Source organism: Rutilus rutilus, assembly GCF_951802725.1.
Source record: "Rutilus rutilus genome assembly, chromosome: 24".
Classification (NCBI taxonomy): domain Eukaryota; kingdom Metazoa; phylum Chordata; class Actinopteri; order Cypriniformes; family Leuciscidae; genus Rutilus; species Rutilus rutilus.
This window is the reverse complement of record NC_140228.1, coordinates 26,465,018-26,480,770: the sequence shown is the minus strand read 5'-3', so window position 1 is coordinate 26,480,770 and position 15,753 is coordinate 26,465,018.

Here is a 15,753-nt window from a genome sequence, read left to right as displayed (position 1 = left end):
TTGTCAGGTCTTAAAGTGACAGCAGCCTAATATTCCTGCTGCCAAATTATGAGATACTTTAAAAAATATCCAGCCCGTTCTCATCCCAAGGCGTCATATACTGACGCTTTTGACATTTCGTCTACATCCAACGCACATGGCACCCTTTAGCGTCAATATGAGACGCAGATAGATATGGGCCAGAAGGCGCCTCCTAGCGGTTTAACCCTAACCCTACCCCAGACCTAAACCTACCCATAACCGAACAAAGCTCTGTGCGTGTCATATTGACGCTAAAGGGTGCCTTGTGCGTTCGATGTAGACGAAATGTCAAAAGTAAAAAATTGAGGCCAGTGAAAATGTCTGAGTGGCTAGTAACTTTGGAAAACCACTAGCCACAGTGCCTGGGTGAGCAAAAAAGTTAATGTTAAGTTCTGCCAACTATATAATAGGGAAATATGCAATTTTGGATGCAGCCATATTGGTAACGTTGCCGTGATGACCTACTTTGCCCCAAAACAGGCCTACAGACTTTAAAAAATTTCAGCGACCTGTGTGAAGTTGCCAGTTATTTCTCCTAGACTACATTCCTTATGGCATTTTTAAATATGCACTATTTGCTGTAAGCAGCCCTGGGCTGTGGAGAACGAGCATCTCTGTTGTCAGTCAGTTAGTTTAAAACCAGTCATCATCCAAGCAAAACATTTAAAATAGACACAAAATGTCAGTTTTGCGGGGAAAAAAAGCCTGTCAAAAACTTCACATTGGAGTTCTCAACCAGTGTGTTTATCATCACAAATAGAAATTGTGCTTATGTAAACAACTTTAGACATAATATCATGAGTAACATGAACTCATTCAAGAACTCAGCTTATTGTGTAAACTGAGAAGGACAAATCCTCAGTACTACTGAGGAGGAGAAGTTTGGAGGACTAAGGCATTAAACTATGCAAATTTCAATATCAATGCGCCCGTAATGATTTTTTGGGAATGGATCTTGTGTGTGCGCAGACGACGCGAATACTAAAAGCATTTGCCGAATGCATTTTCTTATTGCTAAATAGCTTTTCACAGACTTTAACAGCAATAATTTGAGCCTAAATCTAATTTATGTGAATAATTATTCATAATCAAATTTAATTATGCACTTAATGCTAATATGACTATTAATATAATGTAAATGAAGACAGGCTTGACAATTCATAATTTACCGGGCCAGATTAACATGCATTGTTTAAATATAACAAAAAACTAATTAACATTAATTAATTCCATGTGAGTCACGAAACGCCCGCCTCTTCCATCTCACGCAGTACGCATTAGGAAGTGTAGGTGGTCTCTTTCAACTCGGTGCAACAAACCAGGTCAGATTTCGTGGAGGGTCTGTGATCATTTGAAAGGAATGAGGTTGTGTTGGAATGAACGGTGTGCAGAGGTGGTCATTTAATCAGTCACCACTGTAATTGTGAGCTGGTCGCACCGGAGAGGGCATGAGGGTCACTCTGCATCTCATTTTGGCAATAAAGAGGAAATAGAGATATGACCTTTTCAGTGGCGTGGCAGAACCATTAACTGAAGGTCAGCATAAATGACACATTAAACATTACAAACCGCCGGACTTTCAAATTAAACAGAACCACACGGGGCTCCAGCTGGGCCTTGTTAGGAGGTACAAGACATTAAGCCTTAATTATCAACACTGAATGAATGTGTAAAATAATCTTGTTCATTTGAAACTTCGTGCTTTAGTCTAGACAGACACTATGCCTCTGTCCCGAAACCTAGATAACCTACATAGGTAGCTTCCTTCCAAACGTACATACTGTAGGCAGCTGCAAACAGGAGACATAAATAGCACTGCTCACTTGAAGTACATGATACACATAACTAACAATTGCAGTGGATTTTGATGTTAGCAAGTTAGTAAGCTGACAGTCAATGGGCCAGATTTACTAACAGCTTGCGCCAGCACAAAACCTATTTTGGCGTTAAAATCACAGAATGCGAATTGCCAACGCTATCTCACGACCAATTTGTACGAATTCGTACGATTTATCTAAACCCCAGTGATGGGTAGGTTTAGGGTCGGGGTCAGGGGTAGATCATTCGTACGAATTCATACGAATTGGGCAACTCGTAAAATGTGTACGATTTAGAAAAAAAATGGGACAAATTCGTGTGACAAACTTGCCACCTCATAAAATACATACAAACTGCCGTGAGATCAGGTTGGATTTACTAAGGTTTGCGCTAATCGATTTACTGGTATTGCGGCATTATTTACCGCCCCCCCAAAAAATGGTCCATCTTAGTTGGTTTGAACCATTTATTTTATTTTATTTTATTTTTTGAAATAATTTTTTAAATTGCATTTTCTCTGAAGAACAAATGCAAAGCTGTCTTTAAATTGAGTGAAAATGATGCATCTTAAGGCCCGTTCACACCAAAAATATAAATCGTTCTCAATATTAAAGAATAGAATAGCTAGAACGATAACACGTTATTGTCACGATCTGCTCCGAGACACAAAGGTTTAGATCCAAACGTAGCTTTATTGTATGGGGCAATCCAGAGGCGTAATCCAATGTACAGGCAAAAGTCATACACAGACAGGCAGTCAAAACAAAGAAACAAAGAAACAAAACAGGCAGGGACCAGAGGCAAGAGAGTAATCCAGGGAACAGGGCAAGATATCCAAAACCAAGAAACAAGAAAACCAGGAGAATGCTCAGAAATGCAGTGTAACACTTAAACAAGACTTCGCGGTGAGTGAATGCATGAACATGGTATAAATAGACTGAGACTAACAGGATAATGAGACACAGGTGAATGCAATCAGTGAATGAGGTACAGGTGAATGTGATCAGTGATAAGTGATGATGAGTCCGGGCAGTGAGTTATGGGAAATGTAGTTTGTGAGTGATAATAGTCTTATGTGGAGTGCCCTCTGGTGGCTCTCAAGGGCACTCCAGCTGGTGACCGTTACAGTTATGCACAGAGAAACCATATGGTTGGAATCACTTTAAGAACGATTTTATCCAGCTGATGAACGATGAAAACATTGACAGCGAATCAGAATCCATCCGGCTGTAACGAGCTGGAGCATTTAAAGTGACAGACAAGCGCGAGCTTAGAATGAACAGATTGATATCGTCCGCTGGTGTGGATGCTAATATAGTTATAGTTATCATTCTAGGTGTGAACGGGCCTTTAGCCTATGATTTCTTAAATGATTGAGCCTATGATTAAAGTGCTGTCTATATAGGCAGCTTGCTAGTTTTTGAAACAGAGCATATACATTTTTTTTTTTTTGCTTAATTCTGCTTTTGATATGAGTATTAACCGCTACTCAAAGAGACAAAAGTCACATTGTCCTGACCATCTCCGCGGGAATAATCAAGGGAAGTTGACCTTTGTGATTAATTAATAATTAATAAAGTAATTGGTCCAGTGAGTGGCCATCCCGTTGAGCACACACCAATGTCTATCCACGGACAAGCCCAGCACTGATTACTTTGGTCTGCTCAGCGTCAGAGGGCAAACAGGGTATCAAATATTCACCATGGAGAACACACACAATTATGTGGAACTTAATAGAGTTTACCCAGAAAAAAAGAAGCTATATTATAGAAAGGACTGGATAGCGGTATTCGCACCTGTAGATGTGGAAAGGCAGTTAGCCACCGAGGTGACCTTGTGTGATTAGCACTGCCTCATTAAACAACCCTCTTTGTTATGGTGAAATCAGGCCATGTGTGAGGACGGGGCCAGACTCATTTGGCCATAAAACGGGTCAAATGGCTGGACTTTTATCTTGAGAGACACTGCAAATCTATCCTGTATCATGCTGCAACTTAAAAGAATTTTACAAATCAGCTCATTATAAAGCAGATAGTTCACATTTTAAATTCTGTTTGGATGAGCCGCATTCAAAGGAGCTGTAAAATGGCAATTTGTACAATCCTGTGAACGCAGGAAACCGAAAAACAGCAACGGTTCATATTTAACGGTTAAATATTAATGACAGTGATTTTTACTATGGCAAACAGTTGAAATACAGTACCGAGTTTACCTGTGGTAAAATCAATGATGTAGCATTTGACGAGTAGGAATACATAAAATGCATTTTGAGGGTGTGGGAAAAGCAGATGCAGTTTGCAATCAAGCAGGAATTTAGTGAATAGAATTTCCTAAAGGACTAATAAACCACCTTTGAATTTATCCTTTGCCTATGAATTGTGAATTATATGAATTTATATATATATATATATATACACACACACTCACTTATACATACACACACACACACACACACACACATATATATATATATATATATATATATATATATTTTTTTTTTATATAAGTTTTATGGAGACAATGCAAGGGTTATTTTCATCCATGTCCTTGTTATTTGATTGATTGAAATCAGTAGATTTGTAGCATTCAGCGTAAAATTTTATTAGCACTACACACTCAATGGATTATCATCTTTTTTACAAAATGCATGGCAGAATTTTAGGTGTCACTGATCTGATGTTACACTTTAACTTTCCATTCTCTTGTTGATTCCAGTCACTGTTTCAGACTGATATACAGTATTTCCATTCATTGCTGCTAAAATCCACAGAAGGCGGCTCAACAGTTCCACCCTAATATCCATTTAGATGTAATTATATAAAAGATCCTATATCTTTAATTTGATGCTTAGCTGTCCATGCAAATTGCAGCGAGGTCAGGCTCTAATCGAAGACTTGCACCCGGTGACTCTAAGTGCCTGAGAGCTTTGCTAATTGGCCCTTTGAACGCTAATGTTAAATAATGATTGATGTGCGCTGAAAAACGAGACTCCGCAATCAGCATTCGGCCAATGAGGGAAATCTGAATGACAGCAAAGGCGAAGTCTGTCTCTGAGGCGGCACCTACGGAGACACTGGTTGGTTAAAATAATAAGAGCTGAAAATAGTTCTCGTTAGGCAGAGTGTAATTTTGATGATGGAAAATTATGCTTTTGTTTAGCGCCGGTGATTTGTACACAAATCAGACGGCAGAGCAGCGAAAACAGCTTCATTTCAGGAGGTTCATAGAGTCTAGGTGGATGTAGAGAGGGTCTTGCGGGTTCCCTCCATTCACACTGAATCAGCTCTGTAATGATTTATTCCAGTTTGTATGGCATAGACTGCACTCTCTCTTGCTAGCTGCTCATGTATTATTTGTTATGGTAGTGGTTTCCAGCTGTGAGCACCAGCTCTGTGCTTTAAAGTGAAACACCGGGGTTTCCACTCGCTTTGCTTTCCTAAAATTACCGCAGCTAAGACAACACATTCATAATGCAGCGCAAAACGGCAGTGTGGAGTTATTTGCTTTTTGTAAAATTCAGAATTAATGAAGAAGCAAAGCGTGGTGCAGGATTATTGTTGGTGGTGTTTTCAGCGTTGGCGGCTAGAGAAGCTTTTTGCAAATCACTTCAGTATTCACAAATGGTGTTTTTTTTCTTTTTTTTTTTTCTTCTTGTTGTTTTACAGAATGTGTGGTTCTAGCAGAGATTTAAAAACGCTAAAAATGGAAAGAAAATCAAGAATATTTCCTTGTTAACTCTTTCCCCGCCAAGCATCTCTTTCCAAGCATCTGCATTTTTGATCATTTTCACAAAAGTTTCATGGCCCCCAGAATATTTTGTTGAATGAATATCTGCACATGCAATATATTAAAAGAAAAAAACAGACTTTAAAAAAAAAAAAAAAAAAAACTGAAAAATGTTTTATTCTAGCTTTTTTTTTATCAAAACTTGAATGTGGGTAAGTTTAATAAACCAACAACATTTTGAGCAAAAAGCTGAGAAAATCAAGTTTTTGTCAAAACTACATCCGAATCGGATTCAGAACGATGATCAAAACATAGAGTAGATCGAGTCCATCAACACCCTCAAAGCTTCACAGTCCTATAGCTCGTCCTGGGTCGACAATTCATTCAGTAACATTTGGCAGTTTTGATTTATATGCTATTTAATGGTGATGACCATGTCATTTTACACATGTATCTGCTTACATATAAGATCACTATCAACTACGACTTTTGCCACAATTAACTCCTAATTACTGCTTATTAATAGTTAGTAAGGTAGTTGTTAAGTTCAGGTATTGGGTAGGATTAAGGGATGTAGAAATGCAGAATAACAAGGCATTAATATGTGCTTTATAAGTACTAATAAACATCCTAGATATATGCATACTAATAAGCAACTAGTAAATAGAGAGAATTGGACCCTAAACTAAAGTGTTACCAAAACATAAATAAATAAGAATAACAACCACACAAACATTAAAATTGCAAATCACTAAACTGTCATCATAAGAGAGTTTGCACACAGACACCAAGCTGACGGATTAAAGTGTTAACATGCAAAACCAAATCAGGGGACAGTTTGTGCTAAAACAATTTAAACTGAAAACAGAAAAAAAGTTTAGTGCAGCTATAGAAAGCATTTTTGTGTGTCACCAAGTATTCACGAAACAGAAAGTGCATTGTTGTTTTGTGGAACGTGGTTCTGGCTGACATTTGAAAAACGGGATAAAAATTGAACGAATATTTCCTTTTTAAACTGTTTTGGCACATCCTGCGGCCACTGTGGGAATTGAGTTGAAAAGAAACTACCAAGACACATTCAGCGGGTGGTCACAGTAAAAAAAAAACAAAAAAAACAACAACATTGAAGCATAAAAAGGAGTGTGTGTGTGAGAGAGAGAGAGAGAGAGAGAGAGGAAAAACAGAAGTCTGAGGTGAACTACTCTTCCAACAATAACGGGCGGATGAAAACAGGCCTCGCTGTGAGTGAGGATCAAGAGAAGTGGGGTTTCTGAGCTGAAAACATGCTAGCTGAGTTTGCAGGAGCTCTGCCTCATTATGGATTCTGAGCTGCGGCTGATTCAGTCGAGGCCAGGTGGGTTGCGAAAAGCCCCCACCAGATTCCCGCAGAGATGAGAGGGAGAGAGTTGTCACACACTGATGTTTTTCTTTTCTTTTTTTCAGTTTCTTGATCAGAGTTTGTGTTGCAGTGAAGTCAGGTTTGGAGGAGGAGTAGAGAAGGCCTTGGAGAGCTAGTGGACCAAATGCACGTCAAACTCTTTAAGAGAGAAGAGCTGCACTGCAATGCTCTAGTGTTTCTTTGTTGCTAACTGTGGGCTGATTTTGCACAGTTGTTCTGAATTACAATTGAGTTTATTAACTCACAATCAAGCATCTATGCTATGCATAAAGTTTTAAGTTTAAGTGCAAATGGTTTTTCACCTGTTTTTCACCCTGTTTACACCTGGTATTAAGATGCGTTTTGGTCGATCGGATCGGAAGTGGACAATGCTAAGTACGTGTGTAAACAGGATCTAAAGCATTTTGAGCTTGCCCACTTTCAATCACTTCCAGAGGTAGTCGAAAATGCATTCGACCATATTGCTTTCATAATATAAACGCTCTTGTGGTCGAATGTGTTGGAATAGCCACAAAAGACGCCTACTCTCCACCTACTGACCTAATACGTAGACAACATTATGTGAAGAGCGCTGGCCAGACGGGATATAAACTTTAGCTGAAGACCCAAGTTTGGGTTGAAGATAAAAACGCACTAAGCACAATGTTCTCTCACCATTCCTGATTTCTATCCCAGACTTACAGTGTTCGGCGTGATTTTCCGGCCACGAAAGCTGCTGCTCCGTATGTTTTTCCGTCATCTCCGGGCGCGTTCATATATATAAATTGCACAAGCTTAGTTTGTCCATTAGATTGAAAGATCTGAAAAAAACTCACCCATAGACCCTCTCCTCGAATAAATCAGGACAGAAGTGGTTGAAAGTGGACAAAAGAGAGGGATTAAAACACCAGGTGTAAACAGAATGTGTCTCCCTCGTTCACTTGTGATCCAATCGACCAAAACACATCTTAATACCAGGTGTAGACAGGGCCTTAGGCTTAATTCACAAAAGTCAGCACTATTTACCTGCTACAATTGGTGTTGCACTACAGCCCATGGAAAATTGGGTTATAACTGAATTTTGCAGAAACACTTTCTAGTAGAAGCAATGATTCATCAGATGATGGAGAAAAGCGTTTTAATTCACCGTGTGATGAATCTGTTTTGTTCAAACTTTGTAGTCAATATCTGGAATGCATACACTGGTTGCCATAGTAATGACTCGAGTATCACCACAATGCCAGGAGACAAGAGAAGAGAGCAGCTGTCAATGTGGTAAAAGAGGACAGAAACTGGATTTTTTTTCCTCTGCTCATGGCCACAATGATATCTCACCATCATGCAATTATGGAATATTCATGCATGTGCTAGATCCATTCACAATATACATAGTTCAAAATATGGGGAAAACATTAATGTGAAATGAATTCAGATACATCTGTAGACACTACTGCACAATATGTTTGATGTTAAATGCACATTTTATACTGCAGTCTGACACACTGAAATGCACTTCCAAAATGTGATTTGAGCTTAATGCAAAAAAAGTAATTTACAACAGCACCCATGCAACTGGAGCACAACAGATTATCTGCAAACAGATAAACAAAGAAATTAATCAAATGTATTGAATCTGTGTAAACAGATAATTGACTAATCCAACTAAAACATGGACATGTGTCTTATTGTCTACCTAATCCTTATGATAAGCATCTGGTGTGAATCATTTCTTGGTATCAAGTTCATCTTCAAGGCAAGGTAATCCAGTGTGCCTCATGTTAGTAACTCAACAGTAATTATGTTGAGTGCACCTAAAGATTTGCTCCATGAACTCTAATTGTGTTATCGCTAAAGGGTCAGCATTATAAGAACATGTTACCCTCAAAAGCCCGAGTGAACGCCGTCAAGCAGCATGAACTTATTCCAGGCACTTGCCAAACAAAGAACATCCCTAAATTGCTACAGCAAGCAGCCGACCAACATCTGACAACTTGAGAGGGCTGGTTTTTTTTGAGTAATCTCAGAGGGATCTTTCGGTCTATCACACTTATAAAGGCAGAGAGGAAAATAAACTGTTTTGGCTGATGCTCGGGAGTCATCTCCTGTTAACCACCTAACGTAACCCCATTCTCTCCAGCACACTGCCAGAGCAGCGATTTCATCAAACCTGCTGAGTGGTCAAGTCCCCAGGCACACCGGAACAATGGCTGTAACAACCCGTGCTCTTATAGACTGAGCCAGAGTAATCTGCAACAGTTACAGACCTGAGACTAACTGCAAGGCTCAGATAAGCGGCATTTGATGAAATGCATGCACATGTTTTTTTGAGAGTTGCCCACATCTAATCATATGCAATGCATGGCGACTGAGTGCTCTCCAAGGAGAGACAACTGAATCTCGGCAATGAGCCAATATTAACTTTCCCCTATATCCTAACCTTTAGAAGTAAACACAATGGCATTGAAACAAACTCTAATCCATCCCTACTGGAAAAAGACGTTTACTGGTGACCTTCTCAAAGTGTGTAATATCTCTACACCACTGGTGGCACCAATGAAATTGTGACTGGTCCACACACAAAAACATTGACTCAACAGAGGCGTGATCACCTATTTGTTCATTTGTACCTGTGCACTGGGAGACAATATAAGATATGCTGGGAGCACTTTTAAACCCCAACATCTCCAACAGAATGTCTTATTTCGGACAATGTCTTAATGAGTGATTTATTTTTGCAACTGTCTGGGCCCAGGTGAAAATGGGGCCAGAGATCAAATTTGGAGTTCCCACAATCATTTCTAAAACAACCATGTCCAACTTGTATCTTGAGTTCAGCCAAATTTAAAGAGTTTTCCTTGACCTGAGCCTCAGGAAAACAGTGAGTGGCCACGTAGGACACGTATGCCACCCCTCACCAAGCACACATTGCCAAAAACACTTCAACACATGGAACAATAATAATTTGTTACATTTATATAGCACTTTTCTGGGTACTCAAAGCACTCCGTTAGCCTCATAGCATAATTGCCTAAGTCCTTTTTATTTTATTTTATATTACTTAGGCAATTATGCTATGAGGCTAACAACTTTACATATGGAAGGGGGAATCTCCTCAACAACCACCAATGTGCAGCATCACCTGGATGATGCAGCGGCAGCCATATTTCGCCAGAACGCCCAACACACACCAGCTTATTGGTGGAGAGGAGATAATCAGTATATATGGGGATGATTGGGAGGCCATAATGATGGACAGAGGCCAAGGACGGATGCCAGGGTTACACCCCTTCTCTTTTTCGGGCAACCAGTCTTGGGCTAGAGGCTGATAGCTGCCGGCTGTAGATGAACACCTGGAAGCCAATTCCTGAAATCTGCGATGTGATAGGGTTAGCAAGATGAATGGCAAGACTTCTGGATATTAAAACTTAGACAAATTCCACCTTGTTGCCAGCCATTATGGATCTGCTCTCTAAACAGTCTACACCATGCTTGCTGCCGTCTCCGCTATCAATCAGAGGTCCCTCTGTAAATGCCAAGCCCAATAATTAATGATAGATTTACAGCACTGGCGCTAATGAAAGGTTTGCAGCCACAAAGGATACTTGGCAACAGAGCAGCCGTTGGAGCTATCTGAGCTATGACAGCGAGCCCCACATCAATTCTTGCCGGCAGACAGGTGCACATGATGGGCATTCCAGTCGAGGCAATGACAATTGTAGGAGAGGATAAAGAATGGGGACGCCGCAGACGAACGGTGACACGCGTCAAAAGGGAAGCAATCGACATCAGCATCACAGACAGCCGTTTAACCTTCAGCCTCGCGGCTCCGGTGGCGCTCACAGTTGAGACCATGCTTGACAAACTATTTAATTCAGTTTCAACCTCACTCACACCCCAATTCTCAGGCGAAACAACACATTTCTTCCCTTCTGACATCCATTCTCTTTCTGGCTCTCTTTCCACATATTGCCCCGCTTACAATTTATTACCTTTTAAAACCATGGTTCAGTAGTTACCCCAGCTAAGTCTCTCTGCAGCCAGTGGCTTATTAAGTTTCTATGGCAACCTGCCACATCCACTCGTGCTGTATTCCACCCGACTGGGACCCCACAGGGTAAATGTGTGGGAGGAAAGATGGGGGGTTATGGAGGGAAGGATTTGGGGATAGGCGAGCAAACAGGCTGTGCTGGTGCTTATTGCACTGTGCTCCATTTAACTGACAATTGACAACTCAGTGTGGTTCACACTTTAACCACAGGAACTGCTGCAGTTTTTCATCATTTTGCCCAAAGGCCAATAGGAGCATACACAAGAATGCAGAATTTGAGAGCTTCCCCTATTGTTTTTTGGGGCGTTGATTAGATAGTGAATCATATAATACCTTTGCTTTGTGCATTTAACAGTCACTTTGAGGCTGGATATAATCTAATAGAGGGGAAAAAAAATTAATAAACCTCATTTTATTACACATTTCAAAATTGCACGAGAAATCAAAGTATCTCTAGTATATAGTTTTCTGTACCATGGATAATTAATTATTCTGATTGCTGAAAAGAATCTGTCTTCAGATTATTCTTGGAGCTACGGCACTTGATTAAAATTTCCTAAGTCCAATTTAGCACAATCATTTTCAGGCTGCTATGTTAATGTAGAAATATTAATATCTAATATGATGAGAGGTTTCTGTGGTAGATTTTCTATAAATTAATCCAAATCGATTTCAAAGAACTATTGGTATTTTAATGCATTTGATGGATTTGGAATGTTACATTTATTAAGGTTAACGAAGTTCACAATGACACCAAGATCAAAGTAAAAAAAAAAAAAAGTAGTCAGTTCTTAGACTGCCACTCTCTTCTCTAACTTCTTCCCAGGATTTCTAGCCTTCCAATGATTTGTCACTGCCACATGTTAGTATCAGGCCATCATTGTTTATCACAGTTCCTCGTACATTCCTCGTAAAACATGCGAAACTCAGAAACCCACGTGTTGCATTCATAGCATTGAAGTGATTTCTCAAGCTCCTGGAACAGTGTGTAACAGACAGGCCTACTACCAAGAACAGGACGTTTAGATAACACAGGTACTGATGTAATTAAAAACATGCACAAGGCATTGAGTGATAGCGAGGTAAGACTTGAATAACATAACAAAAGGTAGAAATGAATGACAGTCCTGGATTTAACAATGAAAATGAAATAAATTTTACAAAGCCTTGTCCAAGGCTGAGCGAGCTTATATGATTAATGCCTTTTGTATTTGTTTAGTCCAAAAGTTTTTGCATTGTTTGAAAAACACATTCCCATAAAATAACTGCCTAACTTGTATCAGCCTTTGAAAATAACTTTTCACCACAAGAAGAGTGAGCTCCTTCACCAACTTAACATCTTTATTTTTGAAGGCAAACCAAGGTATGAAAACAATAAATGATATCAGCTTTAATAAATGGAAGAGATTGGAGCATGAATGGCTCAACTGTGTCTCAAGAGAGCAGTGACCTCCTGACTAGGACCAGGTCCCTCCATGAACAGTTCATTTACTGTGGATGCATTACCAAATTTATTTTTTAAATAACATAATCAGATGGTTTTGATGATATGATGTTTCCTGGACAGAAAGGAGGGTTGCTTAACGAACATGGGGACATCCGGTTTCCTCCTTTTCACACCTGTGCTGGGAGGAGAGGAAGAAAGGGGAGGTGGTTCAAGGGATAGCGGCTCAAGGACAAGCTCCAGTTCATCAGCTCTGCAGTTACAATGTTGCACATTCCTTCCGTAATCCATTCACGGCCTCCAAGCAGCCCTGGCAACAAAGGGGTCATTCTGCGAGAATGTAATGAGCTCATGGCAGAGGCATCCGCTGGGTGGTGAAGACCTTGGCTCGATTGCCAGTTCTATCTCTCCCGGCAGTCAGGGGACGTTGATTTTTGCCAAGTAGATCAACATCTTTTGATGTTCATGCTACAAAATTCCAGTCAAAGATACATTGTCCTATCTCTAACTCATTGCTAGCTGACCCTGCTTCCGTTGGAGGGCAACCTTTATGCAGACTTCAGTTCCAACTCTATTCCAACACAGCCTGCCTGTTATAGAGTGTTGCTGGGATCACACATTTTTTAGGCCAAACCCGAAAGGGAGTTATCATTTTGTCACATCTGGTTTTTGGTTAAATGCTTGAAATACGGTCTATGGTTAACACAAGCTCAACATATTCTCACGTTTTATCCTACAACATAAAATACATTAATAACAAGTAGTTAAATGGGACTAAAAAGGCTATCATGGTACTCACGCTGAAGAGATAAACTCATCTACTCATCAGTCTGCTTTCACAGCCTCGTTTTTGTTTATAATCATCCTCTTGCTAACTAATCCAGCTGCAAACTTTCAAGGATTTTTGTAAGAGTTGTCAGAAGCCTAATAGCCTCTCTATTTTCAAGTAACACCTTGATTAGCTGGTTCAGGTGTGTTTGATTGGGGTTGTTAAAGTCTGCAGGATGATAGCTCTCCAGGAGCAGGATTACCCTTGCTCCTTCACCTTACGCCCGGTACACATTGTACAATTTTGGGCTGTCCCAGACAAAAGATGGCCAATTGTGGTGATTAATATGGTCGTGGCTCCTAAGCGGTGGTCCTACGTCGTACAGTGAGAGAGGTTCAAAGACGGCCGTTGTCGCGGTCTTGCGACCAAAGATAGTCTACGATATTTTTCTGACAGTGTCAGAAATTTAGCCTGATCATCTTTAGCCTGTGTTTGCTGCTACGACCTACATCTACTGACTAGCCAAAAAACAATGCAACTTGAAATGGTGTATTGATCAATGCGACATGGCACTTAAACTTAAAACTACTCGCCTCAAGCTCCATTTGCAAGATTGACATGCCAAGTTGGCCTCTTTTCTCTAGCCATGATCGCGTCCATAATCTTCACTTTTGCTCAAACCCGTTTGAGAACAGCATTACCTTTTCAGTTTTACACACTTTACTTGTAAATAGCACTAAAATGAGACCTAAATGTTGAAATTAATGTTGTTAAGAGTCCAACTCCATTCCTATGATTGGTTGATAGAAATGCCATTGCAGAACCAACAAGGATGTACAGTAGATACAAGAACATGACAGACAAACTCAAGTAAGGGGCAAGGAATTGGGTTAGGAAAATCTCAGACCAGATCCTCCAACTTTCACCCACTCAGAAACATTATGTGACTGCAGATGGAAAGCCTTTACATTGCACCCAGGGGGATTTGTGTTTGTGCACTTCATAAGAAGGATGGAGAACAATGCATAAAAAGGGAGATTGAAAATGAGCTTGGGCTATAGTATTAGGGAGGCAGCGCAACCCACATTCCAACAGGGTGTAAATATTGACTCAGCAGTGGACAACTGGTTTCTATTGCTAGGCAAACAAAGGCATTGTGCTGCAGCAGAGCCTGAATGGTCTATGTGTACAGATTATGCTGATGGTAGATAAGTGAGCTGGCTGCTGCACTGTGAGGGTCTTCTGTCCTTTTCACTCAATGTGATGCAGGATTAAACAGTATAAACCGGACCACGAACCTGGAGCAAAGTGTGGATGATTTGGCGACAGTGACTCACAGTTGGCTCATTTGAGTGCATAAAGTCAGACTATAGGCTTTTCAAATTCATCAGATTTGGACATGTCTGGCATGACAGTGACTCACCTGAGCCACAAAATGATAGATTAGCAAGAGTAGAGTGTGTAATGTTTGTGTTAAATTGAGTCATTCTGAGGTTGATGTCATTTACAGTACCTGTTCTAAGGGTGTGACGGGGATGACTGTTCACTGCTGTCTTGCAGTGGATTACTGTTTGATGCAGTAAAAAATGGCCTTGTTCCATCCTGGTGTCTGACAGGCAGGGTTGTGTCTGCTTCATGTGTCAACGCATTGATGAATGACACAGGCTCAGTGTTGCGCCACAAGCATTGCAAAGTGCATTGCAGAGATCTTTTTCCAAGCAGAACACACACACACTCACACACACAGTCTTTTTCACCAGCAACGAATTTCACCATTCAGAGAAGACTTTATGGAATATGTAACCAATTGGTTATGGTTTAGATTGTTTTAATTTAGCTTTAATTTCTATTTTATTGACAATGTGTCAATTCCAATGTAGTGTTCAATATAACTGTTAGTGTTTATTCTTTATTTATTTGCTATTAGCTTACTTTGGAAGCTTGTTTAAACCACAAAAAAAAAAAAAAAAAAAAAAGGCAATTGTGACTTTTTATTTCACAATTCTGACTTTTTTTCTCAGAATTAAGTGATATAAACTCGCAACTGCGAGTTATAAAGTCAGAATTGCAAGGTTTAAAGGTCGCAATTCCGAGAAAAAAAAAAAAGTCAGGATTGTGAGATATAAACTCGCAATGGCGCGAACAGTCAGAATTGCAAGAAATAAACTTGCAATTGCGAGAAAAAAGTCAGAATTGCAAGTTTATTTAACAATTTGAACTTTTTTCTTGCAGTTGCGAGTTTATAACTCATAATTCTGAGAAAAAAGTAAGAATTGTGAGATAAAAAGGATAAAAAGTTGCAATTATCTTTATCTTTTTTAATACCGTGGCAGCTTCCACAGTTTACAGTATTTTAGTTTAGTTTTTATTATTGCTTAAAACTTCCAAAGTTAGCACTTTACCAAAAACAATTAAAATAATAAGTTAGTTTTACATTATTATTTTTTTAAAACAGCTACTTTAAATATACCTATCTCCCACTAGTATATTAATGAGTTTATATTGAATTTTTGTTTTGTTTTTTTGACATGTTCCTTGATCAACACATT